This window comes from Lissotriton vulgaris, chromosome 12 (assembly GCF_964263255.1).
Source record: "Lissotriton vulgaris chromosome 12, aLisVul1.2, whole genome shotgun sequence".
In the NCBI taxonomy this organism is placed as follows: Eukaryota; Metazoa; Chordata; class Amphibia; order Caudata; family Salamandridae; genus Lissotriton; species Lissotriton vulgaris.
In genome coordinates, this window is record NC_141700.1 from 233,434,215 (window position 1) to 233,462,036 (window position 27,822).

The following is a 27,822-nucleotide window of genomic DNA, read 5'->3' on the forward strand; positions in this document are numbered from 1 at the left end:
AATTGTATTTGAATCTGGCAAGTTTGGGAAAAGTGTTCACCAAAGTCTCAAGGAGAATAAAAAAAAATGTATTAAAAATTTCTAATAGCTTACTTAAAATATTTTTTTTCAGGAAGGTAAGAGTTCCTTGACGTAAAGATGTGGATTTATATTACCGCTGGATCAGTTTCTTAACGTGTTAGCGCTCAAACAGTTTCTCACTCGTTCGTTGCGATGTTAGAGAGAAAAAATATTGGTTGCTAGGTAACGTTAACAATAATAAGATGGCCGCCACGTTACGTTACAGAGCGTGATGATGTGACACGCTAATGACTCACTACGGAGGCTCGTAGAGAGATCTAGCATGTCATTCAATGGGAAAGAGTTTGGAACACAGAATGGCCACGCCAAATGACTCACGCGTCAATTGATTGAGGAGCGCGATCCATCCGAAAGATGCAGGTTGTAACGGCATGCATGGTAAGGCATAAACGAAGATACAAACTTTGAAAAGGAAATTTTAGTTCCACACCAGAATACGTAGCCGAAACGTGCATCAATGTCCGTAACTCAGGAAATCAGCAGAAAACCATGTAATAAATCCAGTATAATCCACAAAAATATCATAGAAGTTGAAAATTAATTTCAAAGATGCTCAGTGTCGCTGCTCCCGCTCGTCGCCATATGTTGAAAGGAGGAGTCGTAGACATCAAGTTGATTGCTTCTTCTTTATTCAAGATTAAGGGTTACAATGCAGCAACACCGACCACAGCAGGAACCTCCACCTTCTACCTTCAGCAACCGTCTCTCACTCACTGCCCCTACATTCTCACCTAACATCCATTCCACGCATTCCACACGTGCACACACGACACGTGCACACACACACACGAGACATACCATGCGCACACACACACACTACATATACAACCAATACCACAAAAAACAAAAAAACAAGCACGGGATCCCGTTGTTTTTTACAAAAAAACAATCCAGTGTGGGCCAGGGGGTTCATTTTTGGGGGAGGGTGCACATGTGCCCCCCAGGCCAAGTTCGACCCCTGACTTCTAAGTTCTTCCAAGTTTGACCCCTCTCCTCAGGCCAATCTTGGCCTTGGGGACCCCATCCCCTGGGGTCCAACATGTTATTTAGGGGAAGAGGAGCAGATGGCCCTCCTCCTTGGGCCGATTTCGGCCCCAGGGACCCCATCCCCAGCATATTTTTTGAGGGGAGGTGGGCCATGGGACCCCCGATCCTCTGAAGTCCCTGGAACCGAAAAACAAAGTAAAAGGGTGGGGGGCACGTGGCCCCCTACCTGAGCCATTGTTGGCCCCAAGGAGGCCAACGCTTGGTGCAGACTCACTAGCTATGTCCTGGGTAGCCTATCCCCGGGACATAGCGGTTTCTCTGCCCACACCAGTGTGGGTAGCGAAACCTGTGTTTGCTTTTGCTTTCGGCATACATTTCAAAACTCCTGCCTTAAGGGATCAAACACAAAGTCTGGGCCCAGCAGGTGGAAGCTTTGAAAATGCTCCCGCCGTCTTGAAGCAGACTTTTGTTCTGTTTTGCAGCCTGCACTGATGTGGGTAGGTAAACAGATCAAAATATTGCTTCTGCCGTAGGGAGCAGCCTTCGTAGCTGCTCCTTCCAGATGGGAGTATGGCCGGCTCCTACTGCACACGAAGAGCTGACTGGGGATGCAGGGGCATTGAGGCTCACCTGCTGAGCCCAACAAGTACATGGTGGGTTTCCTGTGTGGGCACCCTCCTTTAAGAAGTGCTAGCCCCGGGGAAGGGGTCATGGGGTCGATAGTGGTTTGGGGAGGCAGCCCCCTATCCTTAATTTTTAGTAATGTGCCTGGGTGATGGGGTCCCTAAGGCCTAACTAGGCTCGAGGGGGGCATGCAGCCCCCTCCCCTTTTATTAAAATAAACAGCCCTGGAGAGGCTAGTGAAGGGAGGCCACAAAGCAGTCCTCTCATTTAATTTAAAAAAAGGCCCGGAGGTATGGGGTCCCAAGAGCCTAACAAGGCTCGAGAAGTAGGGACCATGCGACTCACTGCCCTCCGCTTTAATAAAAGAAACAGCCCTGGGGGATGAGGTCCCTAGGGCCTAATAAGGCTTGAGTAGGAGGACTATGGGGCCCCATCCCCTTTATTTTAAGTGGTGGCCTTGGGGGATTTCATTGACATGGCCTAATAAAACATGTGCTGGGGCCCCCCTCCCTTTAACAAAGAAGTCTGGGGGGATAGGATCCCCAGGGCCTAATGAGGCTTGGGAAGAGAAGCACGTAGCAGCCTCCATTTTAAAATATAAATGGCCCTGAGGGATGGGGTCCCCAGGGCCATAATAAGTTTGGGGAGGGGCTGTCCATGCACCAGGCTTTGTGACCATCCACTCAAGGCCAAAGGCATGTGCAGCATGGAGTTGGCTGCAAGTTGGGGCCAGACCCTGCGGTCAAGCCCCCGCGGTGCATGACCGAAGGCCCTGCACAGTGTGGGGTTGGATGCCTTTATAAGCATTGGTCATTGGGCCTGGCTGGAGACCAGGCCTTGTGGCCAACCCCCGAATGCACATGGACGAAGGCCATGCACTGCGTGGGGTTGGCTACATGCAGGAGGTTGGCCCCAGGCCCTGGCCATAGTCGGGGGTTGGATTTACATACGATAATTAAATATTACTTTACGTAAAAAAACTAGAAATTCACTGGAAAAAAAGCTTTAAGCGATATTATAGTTAGAAATTGTAATATTAAGTTACTCTACATACAAAAAAAACATAGAAAGTTGCTGAAGAAGCCAAAGGTTAAAGGGACATTAAAGTTTGGTGAAAATGTATCTATAACTCATACCCTCGCCATTCACTGATAATCACTGATAAATACCTGACATATTGTAATAGGGTCGGAAATATTTTACATCTATTTTTTTAATCATTTATATTTTTTTAAATAACATTTTATTTATATTTATATACATATATACTGTTGTTATGCTCAAGTGGGAATTCTGACCCCCTCCAAAATTCAACATTTCCCCTACTAATGTCATATTAGTAAATCTAACTTCTCTAAAATCTAAAACTTTCCCTACTATTGCTTATGTTGAAGCAGGAACAGTAAATCGAACCTCTTGATAGTCCAATGCGTTACCTACTGTTGCAGATGTTGAAGTGGAAATAGTGACATTAACCCCTCTAAAATCCAACACTCCCCTTACTGTTGCTTATGCTGGAGTAGTAATAGTACATCTTACCCCTACAAAGGCCTACGCTTTCCCTAATGTTGCTCAGATTGGATTGGGAATAGTAAATCTGACCCATCCAAAGTCCAATACTTAACCTACTGTTGCTTACTTTGAGGTGATAATAAAACATCACATCCTTCAAAGTATAATACTGTTGCTTACATTAGAGTGGGAAAAGTAAATCTGACTTTTCACAAAGTCCACCACTTTCCCTACCATTGATCAGGTTGGAGGGGAAGTAGTGAATTTGACCCGTCCAAGTCAAAGTTTATCTGATTTTTTTAATTGGTTTAATATATTTGATCTTTTAATTGTAAAAGTTAGTTTAATGTAAATCATGTTTTTATTATTTATTTTTTGTAGTAAATGCTTTATTATATTTTTTTCTAACGTTATTATATAACTAATTTTTTTAATAGCTAATGTTAGTAATTATTATACATTTTTATACGTTTATTATGTTTTTCATTTTGTTGCAATTAATTTAAGGTTCATATGTATGTATTTTATGTTTGTAAGCTATATATGCTTTAAATATATATTTTTATATGCTAAGAATGTATATTTAAAAAATATATTTTCATATTCACTTTTATAAAAGTTAAGTTAATGTAAAATAATTTAAATTTTATACTTACATATTTGTACTTACATATTTGTGATGATATTGTAGTTTCCTATATTTTTGGAGATTTTTTTGAATTTACATAGAAGTATGTAAAGGACGATATTTATGTTATTGATATTTTTAGGTCATATTTTTGTTGCTGATATTAAGTCATACAATTATTGTTTAGGCCAAACATGTAGGGGATCAAACAGCGCCTAAATATCTTGATGTTTTCAGGTTTAGTGGATCTTGCAGCTTGGGAGCATTCTCTGGCCTAGATAGACAACAACCCCCACCCCCAAAACAAGCTAGATGGCCACCCAAGGTGAGTACGTGGACCCTGATGCAGGACTCCTGCCTGATGCAGTTCTCCTCGGGCATCTTTGCTTCTTTCTTGTGGGGACCAAGGACTAGGGTCTGGCTTTTCTTATTGCCTGTGGCTTTTTGACACTTAGTCATTACATTGGAGCTCAAACAGATGCAAATTCTTTGATATCCTCCATCCATGCTGTGAAGACACTTTGGAGGCTCCGCCCACTTTCGCAAAGAGTTCCAAGTCCTCTCCTGCTGCTATCGCAGGTGTATTCTGCTTATCCTACCTTGGCTACTTCATTGCCATTTCCTTCTCAGCGGCACTTTACTCATGTGAAGCCCCTTCTGATGTCCTTCTTAAGTTATTGGTAAGCTCTGTGTCTTAACCCGTTACCCACGGTGCGGGCGTTTCCGTGCGCGGGTGGGGCCGCGTCGGCCATTGGCCGACGGCAGCACTGGGGAGGTAGTGCTGCCGTCGGCAGCTAGGAAAGGGTTAAAGCACAGTCTAACAGCCTTTCCTGGTAGACCTGGTTGAAGGTCTCAGGTTTCTTGTCACTGGCAAGAGAAGTTGGTATTGAATACCTCAAATCTCAAGCAAATAGAGTTCCTTGTTGTAACTGAAAGTTGAGACTCTGGATTCTGGTAGAGAAATCTTGATATTCTTATGTATGTTTCTGTGCTATAGTTATACTAGAATTACTGGCAGACGTTATGTTTTCCAACAGCTCTGAGACGGGTTCTGGGCAGTTGTGCCCCTGTTTGTTTATTCCATTTTGACTGGTCCAGCCAAGGTATTTGTTTCAAGGTGCTAGCAGAAAGTATAATGGTACTGGGAGTCTCCAGGCAGAAGGCATCTAAAGCAGGGGTACAACAGAAAAGGCGGTGGTCCATTTTAACTACCTGTTAACCTATGGGGGTTCGCAGCTCCAGTGAACAATGTACCAGGGAAAGGCAGGGACAAGCTCCCTTGCTTGAAAGTGCCCCTCCATCTCCGCTCCTTCAGGCTCAACAGTCTCATCCACTGCAAAGGATCTCCTAGACAAGGGAAGGTGAAAAGGCCTGTCCTTTCACTGTAAGCTGCATTTCTGTCATCACTGTCAGTCACGCGCAACACATTGAGCTGACAGTAGTTGCGCTCGACAAGGAAGGTGCATATAGTGTACCTGCTCTAGGTGCTAAACCACGTCACAGAAATGCATCCAGTGCACAAGCATGGTAGACAATTTAGACATGAATACTCAGGATGGGCCGACGGGGCAAAAAGCCAGAGTGTGCTGTGAGGGACTCAGTGCGGGGCCCCATGCTAATCAGAGTCATGCAGGGACCTTGTCCTTCCCTCAAATATCCTTAATTTTAATTCATACCACAATTCCTTCTAGACACTATTGGCATACCGATACTAGAATGCCTTCTTATATGCTTAGGATAATAGCGCCTACAATCAGTTAAGTCTATGTTGTTAGTATATTACTATTTGCATTCATTCATTTATTAATTAATTACAAAAATTATATTCCATAATCAACTTGCATGAGCTGTACAGTTTTGCAAAACATCCCCTATCATTTTGTTACATTTTATTACAAACCGTGGTTTGGGCCAGTGATGTGAGATTATAACAACACCGACTTCCCCCAAACATTTAATAATATTTAGGGCAGCGTTTATTGTCTTATGTTTCGGTGCATAGAAGTTTATTTTGGTGAACCACCTTCAGCATGATAATTAAATCCTACAATTTACAGGGGCCATACATTAACAATCCCATGACAATCCCAGCACCAAATCGACCCCACGAGTCTAATTAGAACTTCTTCCGAACCATGGGCATCCGCAGAAATTTTTCGGGGGGGGGGGGGCTAACCTGGCAAACGATGGGGCGTGGCTAATTTTAATCAATAGGGGCAGGGCTACAATGGCAGACAATCAGGATCGGGTAATGCTCAGGCCAAGGTGAGAAAAAAAGTGGTGAATTATGTATTTGAAATTGGACAACAATTAGAGCACCCTTATAAACCCTAATATTACCCCTCCGGCCCCTTAAAACTCATACATTCCCTGATCCCTAAAATTAGCCACCTGGCACCCCAAAACCCATAACCCATACCCACCCTGAACCCTAAAATTGTCCCCCTGGCACCTCATAACCCATACCCGCCCTGAACTGTAAAATGTCCCCCCTTGCAACCCAAAACCCATACCCACCCTGAACCCTAAAATTACCCCTGGCACCCCTAAACCCATATTCACCCTGAACTCTAACATTTCCCCTGGCACTCCAAAACCCATATCCGCCCTGAACCCTAAAATTACCCCTGGCACCCCAAAACTCATACCCACCTTAAACCCTAAAATTATCACTGCCACCCTAAAACCCATACCCACCTTGAACCCTAAAATTACCCCACTGGCATCCCAAAAGCTGAACGCTACATTGCAGATTTGCAAGCCAACTGGCATGGGTGCAAATTCAGGACAGTGAGTGTAAAAATTCAGGACAAAGGGTCACAATTCGGGACAAAAATTCAGGACAGCAGTTTAAAATTCAGAACAAAAGGTAAGGTTTACAGACATATACTATTGCGCAACCTTCTCTAATGTAAGTAAGTAAATAGACAACCACTAAAGTACAAGTGAAAATAAGTTTATATTAGGTTGAGACAATTGTGCACTTCATGGTTTGTCAGTATACGCGCAGCTTTAAGCAAATGTGCAGGTCTTTTTGTGGTAACAAAACTGCCCCCACCTTTCCTGCTCCCAGAGAAAACACCCGATGCCCGGTCCAGCCAGTCTGGCCTTGAAACCACCCTCCAATAGCACCCCTCATCCTCACATAGACCCTCTCTCATCTGTATTTAATTTCTTCTATAGTGCTAGTCATCCCAAGTATGTGGGGCAGAGTTTTGGAGTGCCTTACAACACACACATATTATAAAGAGACAATCACTCATATAAACGGGAAAGTCAATGTATAGGAAATGTTACTTAAGATAATGGGGCTTGCAATGTGTAATCATACTTTCATCCATCATTCAAACTTTCACCATTCATTCTGTCCTTCCATCTGTGTGCCCAACAATGTCCATATTCATCCATTTACAAACCTATCCATCACGTTTCCTTCCATCCATCATTTCACTTATCTATCCCTCAATCCACCCTTTTACTCATCCATCATCCATCCATCTACCCTTTCACTCTATCCATCCATACACTCATCCATCCACTCTTCCACCCATCCATCCATTGGCTCATCCATCCAGCCATTCACCCGTTCACTCATCCATTTACCCATCCCCATTCCTCTTTCAATTCCCCTTTCACTTAGCCATCCATCCTTCCAGCCACCCACCCATCCATCCACTCATCCACTCATGAATCCATCTATTGAACCTATCATTCATCCATCCTTTCACTCATCCATCCACCCTTTCACTCCTTCACTCATTGATCCATCCTTTTGTCCATCTACCCGCCCTTTCACTCTCTCATCCAGCCTTACATCCACCTTTCACTCATCCATCCATCCCTTCACCCTTTCACTTATCAATTCATCAATCCACCCTTTCCCTTATCAATTCATCAATCATATCACTCATCCATCCACCCATTCACTCGCCCGTCATCCACCCTTTCACTCATCCATCCATCATTTCACTCATCTATCCAGCCATTCATCCACCCATCCTTTCACTTACTTACTCACTCACCTTTTCACATTAATTATGAGACCTATCAAGAACTCCACCCTTGCTGTAGTTCCTAAAGCAAGGAGTGGGGTGGAGCAGGGTTCTCTATGCCCATTCACATAGACAATATGAAAAAGTGGAAGGCATGAGTCATGCATAATGCACAGTGCCTTGACGTGGGGCGACTGACATGGTGTGGTTTCCAGAGCGTTAAGTGGGATGAAAAAACTAGGGGGGTCTCTCCAAAAGGGTGTTTAATGTAATAAAATGTGTGGCTTAAAACACATAAGCTAAATATCTGTGCTTAATATAATGGGCTGCCCAAATGGTATATTTGTTGCTTCTGTCATTGCATCCAGATATATAATACAACAAGTAACGTTACACTTGGAACAAGTAACGTTACACCTACAACAAGCCAGAACTATTGGCTTTGTCCATGGTTGTTAGTTGCATAAAATAAAAAAGCAGTAACCATGGCTGCTATACTATAACTATAATTCTTTCCTTTCAACTTCTTTCCCCGCCTTCCTTTGGCTAACTGGATTCTCAGGTAGCAGCAGCATTGGCGTTTTTGCACGTCTGTGTGACAGAATGCCCTGCCCTGGCCCGAGACTGGAGGAGGCCACCACATGCTGTGCCAGCCCAGACTGACCCATTGTCATTCTGTATGTGGCAATCAGCCCCACACAGAATGATAGTGGGCGGGTGGGGCTGCTCTTGTGCACAGGGGAGTGCGAGGCGGCCCCATCAGGGAGCTGAGGCCTTTTGCAGGGGAACAGCTCTGTTCCCTGCAATGCCTAAAATTAAGGTGTCTGTAAAAGGGATCCTCTTTACGGACGGTTGGATAAGGTCCTGCCTGAGGATGAGCCCCAGCGTCAGGCCTCCCTCCTGGATGCATTTGTGCACATGGGCGTGCGCAGGGGGGACAAGGAGAGGTGCCCCAGGGGGAGCAAGCACCCCTCCTTGCCCCCCCTGCAGACGCCCATGTTCCGAACTGTACTGTCCTCCCAAGAGGTGGACAGATGCTAACACGTACAAAAAATAGCATTTCTGGTATCGAAACCAACTACACAAACCTCACAAATGTCAGTTTCTGGTATCGAAAACATCTACACAAACCTCACAAATGGCAGTTTCTGGTATCGAAAACACCTACACAAACATAGCTGCCAAGGTTTCAGATTGACATGTGTGACATTTTCATAATTTCACTGTAATTATGAGTGACATTTCAACGACTGTGCGTGACACTTTCTCGCGTGCAAAATCAAGCAATGACGACGGGGGAAACCACCTATAAATATCATTAATTACACCTATTTGAGCAATGAGATGGTCTTTAGGATCATATGTTTAAACACACGTAGTTAAGATGAAAGGGTTTAGACCAGACTGGTGACCAAAAACTCTAAAAAGCGATAAAACAGGCAATTGACTTTCCCATCTATGCATGAAGGGACTGGAAAAATATCCCTGTATCCATCAGGACTGTCTCAACACTGCTGCAACTGAGGAAAGAGTTGTAGACGCACCTTTTTTTAAAAACATGACAGCACAATGCAGTAATATTATATGTCTCCCCAAAGAACCCAGGTAACTCTCCCATCACTTGCTGACTGCACTTGTGCCTTTCTCCACTTGCCTTGGTTTGTGCTACAAAAATAGCATATACTTAGAATAATCTCCCCTCACAGAAATAGAACTTCAGAGTACACTACATGGACAGGTGCAAGAATGCAAACGTGTTGCTTAGTTATATATGGCGACTACCAACTAGAATGTCATCAGCAGAGATGTGATGTTAAATACAATAATCAAATAAAACAATCTTTTTATTCAAATAGTAGCACTACAGATCTGGATAACAATGTTGAAGTTATTTTAAAATACTAATGTATTGATTTGTCAGTGCACGCTTAAACAAATGAAAATAGCTAAAGTGCTGTTGTACCTTAAGGAATGTCAGCCGCTCTACAGGCGAGAATCGCAGAGGCTGCTCCCGAAGGGGGCTCGAGAGCCGGCGCCATAACCAGCGCCGTGCCCCCTCCCCCCGGACAAACTGGTGGGGCGGCATTTTGGCGCGAAGAGGACAAAGAGGCCAAAATAAGCCCCCCTCCCTTCCCCCCACAGCGGCGGCCAGAGCAGCGACGATGACCCCCGGCCAATGAGGGGACAGGGCGGGGATCCAAACCCCCCAATGGAAAGAGGGCCGCCCTGGGGGCAAAGGCGAGTTGAGGGACACATAACCACTGCTTCCCCAGGCTTTTTCTTGTCATGATAAGGAATACAGCATGGGGGTATATGCGCCATACAGGAGGGAGTGGGGCAGAGTACGAAGGTTATCAGACCGGCTGCAGATACAGCTCTGCCTGTGGTTGTTTCTCTTAACCTTTTCTGTTTATTTGCTATCATTCTGGTACCCAAACTGGCTTCTAACAGTGCGCGTGCCTGGAAGCCCTCACTGCCTGTGCCCTTACCTAGCTCCAGCAGTTCCTAGAGGCCCTGGCTGCCTGTGCCATAACCCGGGTGTAAATGTCCGAAAATCCCCCGCTGCTCTGCAGACAGAACACGACAGACATGGCGAAAGGTTTCAGGCTCCCCCTGCATTAGTCTAGCCGCTCTCCGGCAGAGATAGCGCCTCTAATACGGGAGATGGGCTGAGCTCACAGAAACGGAGGCTTAGGTACGGGGGTGGGGGAAGAAAGAGGGAATACATGTTTGATTTCTTTACGTTAATTTTGATATAGCGTGCACATTTATGTAAATACATGGATGGTTATAAACAGTTACAATCCTAGAATTAAAAAATTGACAAAAGTAGGTTACACAGTAGGAATTTACAATAGTGAAACTATCGGTAAGTACAACAGTGAACTAGTGCTACTTGTGAGCAGCAGCAGCACTCACCCGATGTCGAGGAGCTGGTCTCTTTCAATGCCAAGCGGCGAGTGTGACCATAATACTGCAACTATTGTCTGAAAGAGGACTGCTACTTAAAAGGCACCCAGTGTGACACACGTAGTTGTGGCGTGGGGAAGACTGCAGCGCTGTCACCGTACGAGTCAGCCAGCTCCCTGCACCTTGACTCAAGGCCTGGACCCGTGGCCTCTGCCATGGTGTCACACTTGCTTGAACCTGGAGTCAGGAACTAACACCCTGCAAACCTGAGTGACTATCCACAGTGTCACAACCAACCTAAGCAGGGATAGCAGGTAATAGGGAGAACTTCACTGTGAGCTCGATGTTGTGCCGTCCCGCCCGTCTAACATCGCGGCTGGGTTAATATTATAATACATGATCGCGCAAATAACCTCTCCACGCATGTCTTAGCGTAAAAGGCCATTTATTAGGACAGGTATGACAACCAAATTTCAACATAACATCAATAACAGTTAAAAATCTCCTCCAAACATCATCCATTCACATACTCCACTACTCACTCCAATTCACACCACAACCTCTTCACGCATACCATTCACTTGCCCCCTTTCACCTTCATCCTCCTCCAGCATCTCCCGTCATCTCACCTCCATCTACCACCCCCCCCCCATCCTGCACTTGTAACCCCCTCCCCAGAAGGGTAATTCTGCCCGTCATGGACTCCCCACCCCTCCCAAGTTCTTCAAACACTCTCCCAATGTCAACCCATCCTAAACTGGCACGCCAAATAACTTATAGCAAAACGATAACACTGCCACTACCCCACTCCTGGAAATTTGTAGGGTGAGAGGGCGGACAAACTAACTGCTCCCTGCGGCACCGGGGACAGGAAGAGGAAGGACTTCCTCCCCTGTCCCCTTATGTACCCTCCGTAAATCCCCACCCCTAAGCCCACCCCCAGCCTATCCCGACATACGTGCCCTAGTATCGCGCGAACACCCCAGGGGAAGACTGGTCTGTCGACCTCACTTCCCCTGGGGGCCGCATTGCCCCTCCTGTGCAGGCAGCAGCGCATTCAGTCTCAGACACACTATGCACGAGAGGGACACCGCGCACAGCAGTCAGTCCAGCTGCCGTTTCTGACCGACCTCTTCACTTCCTGTTACCGGAGGACTTGAGGTCATATTCCCGACCCCTCCACGGCGCCACAGCCTATAACGCAACGACCGCCGCGCCGGGGTCTCAGTATTAATTGGGCTGCAGTAAGTGACTCACAGTGACTGACACTAGCCGCGCAGCCGGCGCAGCGCGGGCGGGAATCTTGCAGGCACCCGGGCAGATATTGTAACATTGTCTAAGAGCAGATCTTTAACTATTGAGCAGCTGCTGCTGGCAAGTGAAGTCTGCTGCAGCCCGGGGCACACATAGGTGGCGGCGCGAGTAGGCACTTGGAGTCGTGGGCAGCCAGTTTCAGCACTGGCAGCAGAGTGTGGACAGTGACAAAAATGCGTGACAATGCATTTCAGTGCGGTGATGCGGGAACACCACACTGAAATGCAGTAGCGTCACGCCTGATGCGTGATACTTGGCAGGCCTGCACAAACCTCACAAATGTCAGTTTCTCTTGCTTGGCTCCCAGTTTGCCTTGGCATCTCCATGCAAGCAGTGGAAACATCAGGTCTGGGTCATCTTTCTCCAGCTCATTAAATGTTCCTTTCCCTTTTTAAATCACAGAGCAAGTAATTTCCGCTCTTACCGACACAAACTTTCCAGTCACCGTTGTGGTCCAAATATTTAGATAGCTAATTGGACACAAGATTGTATTTCTTGACAATATCATTAAGCAATATCCGTCTTCGCTACGTATGAAATCTGTTTTTTGTATAACTGAGAAATGTACCTGAGCCCCACAGGGAATGTAATTTAGATAAAGCGATGCACCTATGGATGTCAGTTCATCAAAATGACTGGGGTAGTGGAAGTGACGTCACACGCCCTTTCACTTTCACGTTCACTCACTCACACACATGCTTAAGCACAGGGCTTTTAAGTGGGGAAAAACTGGGGGGTGCTCTAAAAGGGGTGTGGCAAACCTCTTAAAGGGGTGTGGCCTATCCAAGTAGGGGCGTGGTCTAAATAAAGATATGTATGGCGGATGCTTAGACCCGGCCCACTTAAAGCCCTCTTTTTACTGATCTGTGTACCCTCTAACTTTTCGCAAAAAATAACTTCATGCATTCATTTGACATAAATGACTAGCACATTTTACTCTGGCCACATCCCTGACTTTACACATGTCTTCACTTTAGGTGTCCTCCAGATGGTTGGTGGAAAGCATGTCGCAGAAAGAAAGCACACACCAGAAATGGGGATAGATTTCATTTATACCAACCAGCATAACTCCTCAAATTTTTTTTTTTTAAGTCTAACAGTGAAATCCCCCAAGTTGAAGAAACTGACGAGTACAAAATGTGCACGTCTATTAGACTGACTGACCTACCTGTTGAGCAGTGCAGAGTGTGGGGCATTTCAGAGGTGTTCTTACGTTTTGAAAGAGAGGGCTGGTAATTACTAAAATATGTTCGGAACTATAATCTTCCACCGTGGCATGCAAGGGGATTTTTTCTGATCTCATGGGCCACTCTTTCTGCCAATGATATCACAATAAGTCATGGCAACGACTCCTATATCTAAGCAGCATTCTTTGTTATCTTGCTAAGAAGCTGACTTGACTGCATGCTGTGCTTATTGTATGAATGATGAATCTGTTGTGTTTAGGTGCCTGATCGCAGAGTATTGTTCTTGGAAATCAATGGGCTTTCTTTATGTTATTTCTTTGCACCTGCTCTGTTTTTTGTAAGTGTTGTCTGCAAAGAGCCAAGTGTGGATTTTGCTTTGCCATTTCGTTCTTCTTTCCCTTCTTCAACACTTCAGATTTTCCCTAGAGCTGGCTGTCTGGTGTGTAAAAAAAAGGTAAAGTGTTGGCTGGTAAAACAAAGGTATAGCTGCTATGCCGTTTTTCTGAAACACAACAATAGTAGTGTTTTAGAAACATAAAGCCCGCAGAAATACCAATTGAGGGTGTTAGGAAGTGCATAAAGAATCAAGGGACAGTGAAAGAACCAATGGGAACAAAACAGGCGTGGAAACATCGAGAAACAAAGGAAACAAAACAAATCCAAGGGCTAAAAGAGAATCAAAGAACAGAAAAAGACTTGGATAACAACCGATTTTAAGGGCAGAAAAATAAATGAATGGGAAAAGAATCTAAGGTGACAACATCGGAAGATTAAAATAAGAGAAAAGTTAAAAAAAAGAATAGAAAGAGCAAACAAAAACTGGAGAGAAAGTTGTTCAATGGTGATAGAAAGAACTGGACAGAAAATTAATCGAAGAAAAGGAAATAAATCAAAGGAGAAAAGAAAGTAAAATAAAAGAATCAAAAAGGGGAAAAGGAACCCAAACCTTGCTTTGTAAAATAATGAAAAGAGGGAGAAAAATAATGAACTACTCCAGAGAAGTGGTTATGAACAAGTTGTACTGCAAGAGTAGCAGAGCACACTGTTTACAGCTTAAGGTGAAGGGAAAGATTTGATTCATTACTCCTCCTCCACCCAAGAGACTTCCGTCTATTTGAGACAGCAGTAAAAACCATGAGAAAATAAGTGTACATGAGAATTCAAACTCTGTTCAAGAGGGGTGGAAAACAACAAAGCCCCGTTAACATATAAATGGTCTTTTAAAGACATGTGAAGTACTCAGGTGCGGCAGTGTGTGTGCCCGGGAAGCTGTCTCAGCCCAGGCTGACACACACAACGGGGGTGGGGCTGAAGCCCTTTGAGCACAATGGGCATTGCACACCTGATCTACAGCATACACAAAGGTCAGAGGCCTCAGGATCTAGCCTGGCAATTCCAGCTAGAGCAAAATAAGTTTGGTGCAAGGAAAAAAAAAAGAAAGAAAACGGACTACCTCTGCGAGGACCAAAAATAGAGCCAAATAGAGACCTGTTTCGAGGCCCCATGAAAATAACTGCCGGTGCTCAGACCCAGATAGACCCGGCTCCCTTAAAGCCCTGCTTACACACCTGCATCCAGACATGCACATACTCCCACATAAACCTACTTTTGCAGCAAGCACACACACAACAAACTTTTTAAATAAATTAGTTTACTTACCTCAGCTGCCAGGGAAAGTCACATACCAGCTTTTTTACAGTAATTGACTATTCTATTGTTATTTACTAGTAGTGAAATGAAACAATTACCGAAAACAGGGAGAGTAGAACCCTAACTGACATCCATTATGGCGAGCTCCCTTTCTGTGTACCAGGCAATGTTTTTGGCACCTCTTAGCCCAGGGGTCGCAAATGTGGTGCCAGAGGTAACAAGGTGCAAGCCTGCAACCGGTGCCATCCCCTAAATGACATCCATAGACGTACAAAGGCAACATTTTTTAACCCCTTTGCCACAGGGGTAATACCCCCACGGCGCAGGAGGGGGGCTGCGGTACTTGTGACAAGCCCAGCTCGTCATGAGTCACAGTAGAGCTGTGCTCATGATGAGATGGGCTCGTCACAGCCCGGCCCACTGATTAATTCTCCCGCACAGGTGGGGAATCAATGGCGCGTGGATGCTCCACTGCAGTTATGACGAGTCCAGCTCGTCATGAGCACAGCTCCACTGTGCCTTATGACGAGCTGGGCTCGTCATGAGCATGTACCGGGTAAAGCCAAGCGCTTCCACAATCATCTGTTCTGTACAGAGCACAACAAAAATATTTTAACAAAAGATAAACAGAATTATTGAAATAAAAGGAGAGTAGAGATTCTAGGCAATCATTCCAAAGGAATAGCACTTTAACACTGAGCGTCAGGTTTACTAACAAGTGGAGTACTACAGCCCAGCAAGCAAAGTTCCTTCCCTGCATTGTGCCACATGGAGAGAGCAGAACAGTGTCATATCTATAAAGAATTGGTGCAGTTCTGCCCTCTCCATGTGCTGGCACACTTTGTGCAGCCATGACCCAACACAGTCACACTTGTGCCATTAAGCAAGGGTGCTTGTGTTGTGGTTATAGGATAGTTCTTGTGCGGGAAGGGGTTCCTTCTTCCATGAAAAACACTATCCATTGTAGCTATGTCTCCTTTGTATGTGTGCTGCAGAATGCATATAGATATTTCCCCGGCTTATGGCAGCCTCAGGGGGTTCATGATTTTGGAGTAAAATCCTTGCCTACAAATCTTTGTACATATGAGTGTGGGTCAAAATCCATAGGTGTATACACCAATACGCCCATGCACCACAAAGGGAACCTGTCCCTGACGCAAAGTCTGCGTTTCGCTACTTTTTCTTTTACAAAGCAATGCAAATAGCCTTTAGCGTTTCTTTGTAAATACCCAGAAGTTTTTTGACTCAGACCTGCTTTAAAACAGTAGTGCAAACCTGATACAAAACCTTTGTAAAATGTGGGCCTAAATCCTCGGTCTACTAGGAAATAGCTCTATGCAAGGATAGTTCAAGCAGAACATGAGCTAGTGCCACAGGACTACTGGACGCAATAGCAGGAAATTGCTTATTGTTGCATTCCATTGCTTCCAATGCCAAATAATTTATGCAGATTGGGTGTAATGAGACATGTAGAGTTCAAAGCTCCCAAATCACTGCCTTACATCCAAAATTCATCAATAACCTCATGTGAAGAAGCGCTGCTTAGCACAGATGACAATAGGTCCATAGCCTTTCTCCAAATGGAAAGAGGTGCAAACAATAGGCAAAATTCAGATGCAAAAACGCACATAGAGTGCCCCTCCCTTTTCCCTTAGCCAACCATAATGGAGGTTGGAATATGCAAATGTGCAAACACAGACTCAGGGTACGATTACAAGTCTGGCAGTCCACGGACTGCCAGACTCGTGAGGGCATAGCAGTGGCGGTTTCCCGGCCGCCCTTTAAGATTCGGGCAGTCGGACTGCCACAGACCCTCCGCATCTGCCAGGGAACCGCCATTCCCTGGTGGTGTTTCGGTGGTCAGGAGGCTGCAATATGCTTTGGGGGGACTGCTGCATGTATTTAGTCTCTGTGATTCCGGGATCGCAGAGACTGAATACCTTCCATCTAGAGAATCACAAACATTACCTGCCTACATAACTAAATTAAGCCTTGAAAAAGCCCACGGCCAATAGGCCACTAGGGCCAAGCATGTGTCGGCTGCCATTTTTGTGTATGGAATAACAAATAAAGACCACACACGTAAAACCATCAAGGAACGTTTGATAATCTTTTTATACTAACGTTGACAAATCGAGAGGGCACAATCCTCCATCTCCCTCTACACTTACCCCCATAATGGCTCTTGGGTAAAGCCTTTTGCGAGGAATGTGCCACAACACAATTAGGCCCTGACAATTATAGCACCAAAGCCCAGAGACTTCCACCCAAACAGTTCACTATATGTAATATACTAACGTTTTAACAAAAAACCTCTAAATTTAATGCATAGTACAATAAATGAATCTCAAACTACAAACATATTTAAAATAATAGAAGATATAAAATAATATAACAATGTAAAATGTTCTAATTCTAAATTTAATTTAAAACCACTAAGACAATTAGCTAAAGATATATTTAAATACAAATAACATTAAAACACTTCCCACCCAAGTGCCCTATAACCACTTAACCCATAGTTTAAATATAAAACTATTACATATCCCAAAATTCATGAACCCAACATTTGCAAATATATTTTTTATATAGGAATTTTAAAAATGAAAATGTCATTTCAAAAAGAAGAATGTTACACAATCGTCATTTAATATTTCATCATTAAAATACTACCCAAAAATAAGATCCCCACCCCAAAAGAACCTTAAAGACAACAAATACGATAATTAAGGTTGTACTACTCACCCACGAAAAATCATTACCCCATTCTCCAATAATCTCCAAAACCCATAATATTTTAAAAACGTAATTATTCAGCCTAGAATAAATTTAGCTAATTTTTGAACAAATTTAAACATAGTTCAAATTTGATTTAAAATATTTTTGAACTATTTAAAATAAACTAATAATTGTTTTTTAAAAAGAGAGAAAAACAAAAACAACCTTAAGCCCCAGAACAACCCAAAACCAAAATATTCAATGATAAGAGCTTAAAAGATATACCATGACAAGAAACAACGCATTTTACAACAATTATTTAAATAAAATACATTTAATAAACACTGAGTACAATAATATGCGTAACTATATTAAATATCACAATTTTTCAATGATCAATATTTTAAATGTCCACATTATTGACAAAAATGTTAAATAATATACATACCCCTAATGCCCCTCAATATTTTTATAGTTATGATATTTTGACCACAATATTATGTTCAAAAGATATTTTGAAGTCGATAGACAAGTATTTCAGGACCAGAATAAAATAAATAAATTGGGCAAAGCCTAGCCACTGCTAGCCAAAGGAAGTGTAATACTTCCTAATGCCTCTTAAACATGTATATTAAATTAAACAAAACTAGATATTTTTAAAAAAAGAGAGAGATATAAGGTGGAGTAGAAAACAATAAATACAAGAACTTCGGTAGAACTATCATGTACATAATATTGCACTGCCCCATCACAGAAATCAGTTGTCTCTCCTAGACTGTTTTATTAGTGGGCTATTTTGAGAAGATGATCTTAAAGTTCTGTAGCAATTCCTGAACATAAGATTGGGGAGCTGGTTACGATCCGATGCTCAGGAATTGTAACAGTGAAATGTTCTGTTTGTGGAGCTGGATTTGGTATCTCTTTTCTCCACATTTAACTGCTAAATACATACATATCCAAATTTTAAAGTCAATGTGGTAATAAGCTAATTTGGCTTCATATGTTTCGATAGGGTAAACCAATATGTAATGCCTTTTGCATTTGCTGTCACCAAGATTGCCTGGAACTAATTGATCACTGGTGAAATTCGTAGGTCTGCATGAATCATTGTTATAAAAGGTTCTACATTTATTGCTAAAACCAGTGGAGAGAAAGGGCTACTTTGCATGTCCTACTTGCTATTGAATAATAATAATAATAATAATAATAATAATAATAATAATAATAACAATAACAATAATAATAATAATAATAATAATAATAATAATAATAATAATAATAATAATAATAATCGGATTAGCCCACCAGTGCCTACGTGCCCACCAGTGTCTCATGCATGGTCTGAATAAACTGAATATCAGTTTTTGATGGCATAGCATTAGACATTAACCCCTATAAATACTGGAATGCCACCCTATCAAATGCTTTCTCGGAATCTAGCCTAATCACAACAATAGCTGGTGTTATGGTCACCGAGATAGCAAACACCATGCTGTATTTAATTGTTCTGTTATGTCCCTACTGAATATATACACATATTGTAATTTTGAGTCTACATTATGAATTAATTGTACCAATCTATTTGCTAAATCTTAAAAAATATATTATGATATCTACATTAAACATAGATAAAGTGATGAGAACTACACCCAGCTTCAGGCTTTCCTTTCTTATGGAACTCTACAATACTAATGTTTTAGCCAGGATTCATGGAATGGGTTAGATACTTCTTATTTTTAGAATAATATTCTGAAGAATAAGAGTAAGGCCATTGGAGCACATCTTGTAAGACTGTGGCCTGATCGCAAGCAGACCATGTAAATCTGACACCATGGAATTTGGAATTTATCAGATCCGAACACTATCAGTTTTTGAGGTTTGTGGATTAGCATGCAGATTTGGTTCTTACTGCTCCAAAACTCAAATGTACTGGTAAATACTGGACCTTTTCCCTGTTTAAGTCCTGCAAGTTTGACTTGTCAAAATTTGAAATAATCTTTAACCACCTTATAATTACCTGGTGCGATAAACATTGCAATCTCTGCTCAAACAGGTGTGCAAGGATCACAATTTAACAAGCCACTTGCCATCAGGCCCTTAGTCGAAGGACCATCCTCCTAGAGGTCTTGGTATTTTTCAAGTTGTTAATGGTTGAAAGTACTCCTTTATAGGATGGGCAGTCCTGTTTGCCAAACAATAGAAGTCTCTAGCATATGGGATGTATACTCCTGAATAATGTGATCACATTTTTTAGTTGGAGCTTCCCCATCCTTTGTATAGAGTTCCTTGTAACAGCCAAAGCAAGCCTCAAGTATCTCCTGCTTCTCATTGGTAAATTGTTTTTCAATTTTGCTCATTGAATTCATGTGTACAAAGGCACATTTTTCAAGATGTTTTGCAATGTTATGTTTAAATGGGCTGATTAGAAAGAATGGGTACTTGTAAGGATGTGCATTTGGTATATAGATGGATACATAAGGGTATGCTGTCCGTGGGAACCCCATGTCAGTAAGGAGAAAGGGATTTGATGATACCCAAACTTAAGCCCCTCCCTCTGCCAAGTTTGTACTCGTGTGTAAGAAATGTATTATTCATAAAAAAGATTCAGTACAACAGACAAAATAAAAATTTAAGAAGATGTTAAGAAGAGGTCAACATTTCTACATATATATTTTGGTAACGGGGAACATCCTTTACGACGCGGATGTTACCCCGCGCTACCATTACGACGCGTCTCCACAACTTGCGCTGGAGGGCGCTCAAGGACAAGGAATAGTTAATTTACTATTCCAACACCTTCCCTACTATCCACAGGGACTGATGTTGGAATAGCAAATTAAACTATTCCTAAGTCCGCACCCTACAGCGCAAGTCGTGGTAATGACTTGCATTGTAAAACATGCGTTGTAACGGTATGCGTGGTAATAGCCCGCGTCGTACCGTCATACATCCTATGGTAACTACATTGAAAAAAAAGTTCTTTTCTTATATGATTTGTAGCTGAAAATGTTTTGGAAACTTATTTTAACACATTGTATGAACTTGTGAAATACTACAGTCAAGGCTTTTCTGAAGACCTCTATTCCCAGATCTCTGAATATCAAACTCTTGGGAAAATGCAACTACAGTAGACCATTTGGAATAACTGCAACATGGTTACAAAATGGCATTTCATCTGGTGAGGGACACCGAGGTCAATAAGCTATCGGTAGGAACTACCAAAGTAAGGTGGTATACATATGATGACAGCAACTTTACCTTTGGCCATCCTGTTACAGTTAGAGAAGCATAAGGTAGTCCTTTAGATGAGCAGCAAACCTGAACTGCTGTCAAACCAGGGTTCAGCAAGTCATTTACAAGGCTTAACACTTGCATCCTGAGGCCCACATGACTTCTGGCTTTGATGCTTTTAAGGCTGTCTGGGCAGAAGGTGATTCGGTGTGAGAGTCAGCTTGCAATAATTTCAGAATAAAGGTCCTAAGGTCCAGAAAAGGAAATAAAAATATCTAGAATTAATTTAAAACAAATGAATAGAGGAAACACAATAGAAGTGGAACAGCAGGCTTTAGAATACAGGAAACGATCAGTGAAAATTGAAAAGTTGTGCTTTTGTTTAGGAACTTAGAATAAGAAATGGATGCATGCGCGGGTACACGATTTTGGTAACTGGTCTTACATTTTCAAAACAGGTTTATGCTGGGATTTCACCAGGCTTATCTGTTTAGTTTACATTTTGTAGTGAATAGTGATGTGTTCTGTCACTGATGACATGAATTTCAGATTTAGACCTTTGAAAGCATTGAACCTTCTTTGGTTTCTTAAATACTGCAGTACTTCATTGACCTCGAGGTCTTACATGCTGAAGTGAAAAACTTGTGCACCGCAATTACCTTGACCATGAGGAACATTATTACCAGTTGAACTGAAGGCGGGGCCAGGAAAGGCGCAGCCGGACCCATTGGCGGCCAAGGGGCAAATGCTGCCCAGAGGCGGCAAGCCCTAACCCGCCGCAGAGCCCGCAAAAGGAGGGGTGACCAGGATTGGTCGCCCCAAAGATAGCCAACACCCCCCCCCCCCCAAATTAGTGGGCGAGTTTGCAAGCAGCTGGGGGGTTTAAATTAGGGCAGAAGGCCCTGAGTTAGCACACAATGCTCCCCTAAAAAGAGAAGAAGGAATCCCACCACCCACCCCTAAGGTAGCGGGAGTCGCAGCCGCAAGACAGAGGTGAAGCGAAAGAAACCCAGGAAAGATATACAAAAGAGAGAAAATTTACTAGAGCTAGATGGAAGGCTCACACGGTCTCCTTGGGATGCCTCATGGCAGGGGCAGTGAGGGAGCTAATGACGGCACACAGCCACAGGCAGAGTAGATCTGATGCTCCCACAGGGCCCTTGGGATGTCTCAAGGCAGGGGGACTGAGGGAGCTAAATAATAGGACACAGCCATAGGCTGAGTAGATGAGATGCTCACGCAGGGTCCTTGGGATGCTACACTGCAGGAGCCCTTGAGGAGCAGGTGAGGGTCCGAGAAGGGTCGAGGGCAAGCGGAACGGCACTTGCAGCCCAGGCAGGTCCTGACGGACACCCACCAAATTCGGTAGCAAGATGAAGCCTGGAACCGCAGACACAGAGGCCTGGCCAAAAGGGCACCTCGCAAAAGCTATACTGTTTTGGAGCGAATATTAACAACGAATGTACAAAGACAATAGAAGTTTACAATAACATGGATGTTATGAATGACCAATGAAATTGCTAAATGTACAACCATGTTATGCCTAAATAAACTGCGACCTTTTAAGGCACCAAATCACGTTGTCAGTGGTGTAATGTAGCGGTAAAAGGGACGCAGTTAAGCGGGCGGGACTCGCCCCTGGGAGGGGTTTAGCAAAACATGTCTGAGCAGGGAATGAAAGCATCGCACTCACCCGCCTCAAGAAGGTAGGATTTAGTCAATTAATCACTAAGTTCACTACTCAATGCTCAATTTGAAAACAAAACACCTCACTGGCACAAGAGGTGCATCTTGAACTTCCTGGACAGCAGTTGGTTGTAATAAGCACATGATTTATTGGAGCTGCAGGAAAAGGGTGCCACATTGGCTCTTAGATTGTAATGGGTCGAGGTCATTGTCCCAATGCCTCTGGGTCACAGCACTCTCATAGGAGAAGTACCTTTTGATTTCTACATAATTGAGGACTCATCAGTGGCACAAAAAGCCTGTCAAAGATGTGGAATGGTTACAGAGTGCTTCAAAAACATTTCTACAAAAATCTGAACTTTTATGGATGTATGAGTAATATTTTGTATACGATGGTAATTATAGAGAGCTCATCCAGCTAGAGAGCAACCTAGTGAAGTATTCATGTGATTTAAGAACACATATAGTAGACAGGGGTGAACATCATTTGAGCGGGACTCCTGCTTGTAGAGGGAACTGGCAGCCCTTAATTATGATGCATAAAATGCTATTTGAACGGTTGTGCCTTCAGTTCTTTTCTGGATTTCTGGAGTGACTGTGTAAGTCTGATGTGTTGGGGTTTATTGTTTCATACAATAGACGCACAGATGAAGATGTTAATCTCCAGACTTTCTTTTGCACTTCTTCATATATAGTTTAAGCTTCAATATGTTGTGCTGGCTCCAGATGTTCATTATATTGGCCATTTAGAGCAAAACTCTATTAATTAGTGCTTTATTTATGAATCAACATGTCTTGAAGGTATTTAGGGGCTGATATTAGAGGTGGACCAAGGCGGCAAAGATATATAGGATAAAGTACGTCCTTATGTACAGTATAAATATATTTCAAGCCACCTAGGAGTCGCATGACTCTATAGAGAAACAAGACCAAAGGCTGAGTTCCTTTATAAGGTCATAGAACTCTGAGGTGACACTTTCACCCCTCAAGTAAACCGCTTAAATCCTTGCACTTTTATATGAAAGAGTTAGCTTTGTTGCAGCTATTAAGAATACAAGTAGAATCTAGTGTGAAATAAAGCAGTTAGTAACTTGTTGCAAAAAATTATTAGAACCAGTTTACTGTAAGTCAAATTAAAATGAGCTGAGGCTCAGCCTGTATTGAAAAAGTAAGAGAGATTCAAATGTCCCCGTAATGACCTTTAGTATTGAAAAAATAAACATGTTTTCTAAATATCTAATTTTTCCTCATGTATGTTTTAGAAAAACAAATCATAGGAATAAAAAGGCATTTCTCATTGCATACATAGCACTTTACAAACTGAAGCTGTAAGTATGCTGTAAGTTGTAAGTATGCTCTGTGACTTGCTATTCTCCTTGGCTGTTGGCTCCGGTAGGAGAAATAAGGACAGCACAACCCAACTCTAATAACTTATTAGTACTGCATACAGCAGTATACAAGAAAACACCTACATGGGTTTTGTAATATAACAAATCAATTTGCAAAGTTACATCAGTTTAAACAGAATCTAGAATTTAGAGCAATTGTGGTGGGGCGCATCCCAACCTCCTGGCAAGAGGCGGTAGTGGTACCGATTTTTAAAAAAGGCAATAAGGGTGACCCGTGCTGCTACAGGATATCTTTAATAGATGCATCCTGCAAACTGATGGGCAGAGTGATATTGGCACGCCTCGAAACATGGGCGGAATCTGCAGGTATTATCGTGGATTCCCAGTATGGGTTTAGGAGAGGTAAGGGAACCACTGAACAGTGTCTCAATTTCGCATTAATAATGGGTAAGTACATGAAGGCCAAGCATAGCTGTATCCACTTGGCCTTAATGGACTTATCCAGTGCCTTTGACACTGTATGTAGGGGTAAGCTGTGGCAAATGATGGAGACCATGGGGTTTGAAGAACCACTGGTCATCCTGCTTCGTAGACTCCATGCCGCCACATCAGTGAGAGTTAGATTAGGTTTAGGTGGGGAAAAGACAAAATCTATTCCATCTACCGAAGGTGTCCGCCAGGGATGCATCTTAGCCCCTTTCTTATTCCTGGTATACACTAATGGTCTAGAAAGCTTTTTGCTGGACAGTGGTGTCGACTTTCCCCAGGCTAACGGTAAACGGATACCGATGTTGTCATATGCAGACGACACGGTCTTAATGACCCTCACTGCTAATGGCATGCAGACTTGTCTAAATGCCTTTAAAGTCTTTATGGAAGGTTTAGACCTCGGGGTCAATTTCGCTAAGTCTTTTGCTATGGCCTGCGGTCCGAAAGGGGTAAAATCTCGCAGGTACATGGTGAAGGACTCTATTATTGCGAAAGTTGAAAATTTTAACTACCTGGGTAATCTATTTAACAAAAAACTGAATTTGGATTCCTTAATCTCAGCCCGTGTACAAAAGGTTACACAATCGATTGAGGCCCTCTTCCGCTTTTCTAGTAAATTTGGTCAAAGGCCGATTCTAGAATTGATAACTCTATACAAAACTAAATGCCTTTCTGCCGCAACATTTGGGGCAGGAGTGTGGGGGACCCAAAACTGTGACAGGATGCAAGTCATGGAAAACAAATTTATAAAGCGTCTCCTATCTGTCCCATCTGGTACCTCAAATAGCTTTTGCCATGAGGAGGTGGGTATTGAGTATGTGAGCGACATCATTCATGTGTCTCCTTTGTTGTTATGGTCTAAAGTTTGGCAATCTGAAGAGCTGAAATTGACAAAGGAAATCCTGCAAGACTGCCTTAAACTTGACAAATCTATGGAGATCCCATGGTTGTAATACGTTAGGAACACTTTTTATAAGATTGGGTTGGGGCATATGTTCCAAAATCCTGACATGGGTGGTAAGGACTCCAAGTTGAAAATTAAAAATGCCTATTACACCAGTTTAGGTATTTTGAGAAATAGTGAGCGGGCATTATATAAGAGGGGTAAGCTGCAGCAGTAGTTTTACCTATCAAATATCATGCACACACAATGGCGTTTTTATCTGACAAGGTTTCGTCTTAGCTCATTACATTTTCTTTTTGATTTTCCAAAACAAGGGGGGTGGTGTGAGAGGCTACCCCGTTGTCCCTGCAATGATAGGGTTTCACAAAGTACTCTGCACCTTATTCTTTTTTGTGCCTTGTATAAGGACTCAAGAAATCAGTTTATTAAGCCTGTTTTGTTAACCCTAGGATCCCGCTATTATAAAGAGGGCTATGAACATTTATTGTCCTTGTCAACTCCAGTGATATGTAGTGCTGTACTCAGTTTCATTAGAGTGGCCCTCGTTATCAGAAATCGATACTGAACAGTATTATGAGTGGTAATTCTCTGTAAAAGACCACTATGTGGATTTGTTACTTAAATGCATATGCACTTTATGGAATGTGTACAAATTTGAACTGTTTGTCTCAAATGTATTGTAATCACAATATGCAATATGTATGTTGGTTCTTAAGATAACTTTATGTTTTAAAAATGTTATTGATCTTTTTTTAATCTGTGTACACTTTTATGATTCTATCCATGAATCGAAATAAAGTTATTTGAATTTGAATGTGAATTTGTATACATAAAGGCCTTGAAATAAACCCATCTAAAACCAAATATATGACTCTGAACCCCCACAAGTGTTTAAAAAAAAACCTTGTCTTAAACAACCAGCAACTAGAATATGTTGAAAGTTTTAATTATTTGGGAATTACTCTGGAAAATAAAATGGCCTGGAAGGGACAATTAGAAAAAAGTAGGATAACGCAGAGCTCGATCCCCATATTAAAAAAGCATAGAGCTAGTACTTCCAAGGCTGTTTCACCAGCTTTGGAAGTATATAAATTTAAAGCCCAATCGGCAGCACTTTACGGGGCCGAGATTTGGGGATCTCACTGTAAAAAGAAATTTGAGCGGGAAGAAAATAAATACTTCAGACAATTGTTAAAACTTCCAAATAGGACACCTTTGTTGCCAGTTACTATAGACTTGAATATTAAACGCACAGATCACTGTGCTGTACTAAGACCACTATTGTTCTGGATAAGGATCTGAGTGACCCCAGAACTAATCCATTATAAAGTTGGCCTGGAGGAAATTACAAAGGTGAATTGACCAAGAGATATCCCATGGCTGAAACACATAATGTCCTGGATGCAAACATTAGGCCTGTCCCACTATTGGAGCGACCCTCAAAATCTCACGCCACTTTGCAAAAAGAATCTAAAATTGACTTATTGGAGTTATATAGCCAATAGCCTGTTGAACAGTGTTACTGTGGGTTCTTTAACTCTAAGTTTCCTAGCTTTTAAAGATGTTGATAAACGAGAACCCTTTTTAGATGAGATAGAACCACCACTGGCAAAATCGCTATTTTTACAATTCAGGTATGGAATTTTGCAAATAGGCGCTAATACATCTAGCTGGAATAGAGAGAAAGGAGAAAAGGGAAGTGACCTTTGCCCCATATGTACAAAGCCGGGAAAATGATGTGCACATATTATTTTTCTGCGCAGCATATACTCCTGCGAGGAAACGCTGGATTAAACCACTTTGCAGGCTGTTAGGCACCAGGAGCTGTAGTAATGCCTACGTATTTTAAGAACTGACTCCTCGCAAAAAATAGTTTTTGCTGTAAGCAGATTCTTATTTAATGTATTCTTAACAAGGAAGAGAAGGGAACTAAAGCTATAAACGGAAAACTGTTTGCTAGTTTATAACATAGACCAAGATAAGCACTTGCAGTTTCAAATGGTCAAAGCTGTATGATTCATCCGTCCTATTTTTGTAAATTTTTAATGATGTAAAGGTTTTTAATTTGGTAAATAGATGGCCAGCATGTTGATTTTTAATGCTATTTAAGGATTAGATAGGTTTTATGGCGAAGCTGAGGCAGTGTATTTTAAATCTTATTGTAGAATTAAGATCGATGCCCCGTCCTTTGTGTCCTAACCGCTTTTGATTACATGCGAAATCATGGAGGAAGTATTGAAAATGTATTGTTTTTTTTAAAAAATGGTATCTTTTATGGTTAAAGGTTGACGGAAATAAAGATTAAATGAAAATGAATCTAGCACATGTACATGAGCCCCTGTTGCTCTCTTTACCACTCATATTCTCTAGCCCAGAGGCTCCTGCTGAGGAATGAAAGTCGTGGGACGAATATTTTATCCCATTGGCATGCACTGATAGAAACCAGCAGTGCCCTTAGGGCCAACAACAAAGGCCTCAGCATGGTCCATTATAATTTTTTTTTTAATGTGTGCCAAGATTGAAAGCTTTGCCGGCTGCCCAGGGTCCACGAAGGAGACCC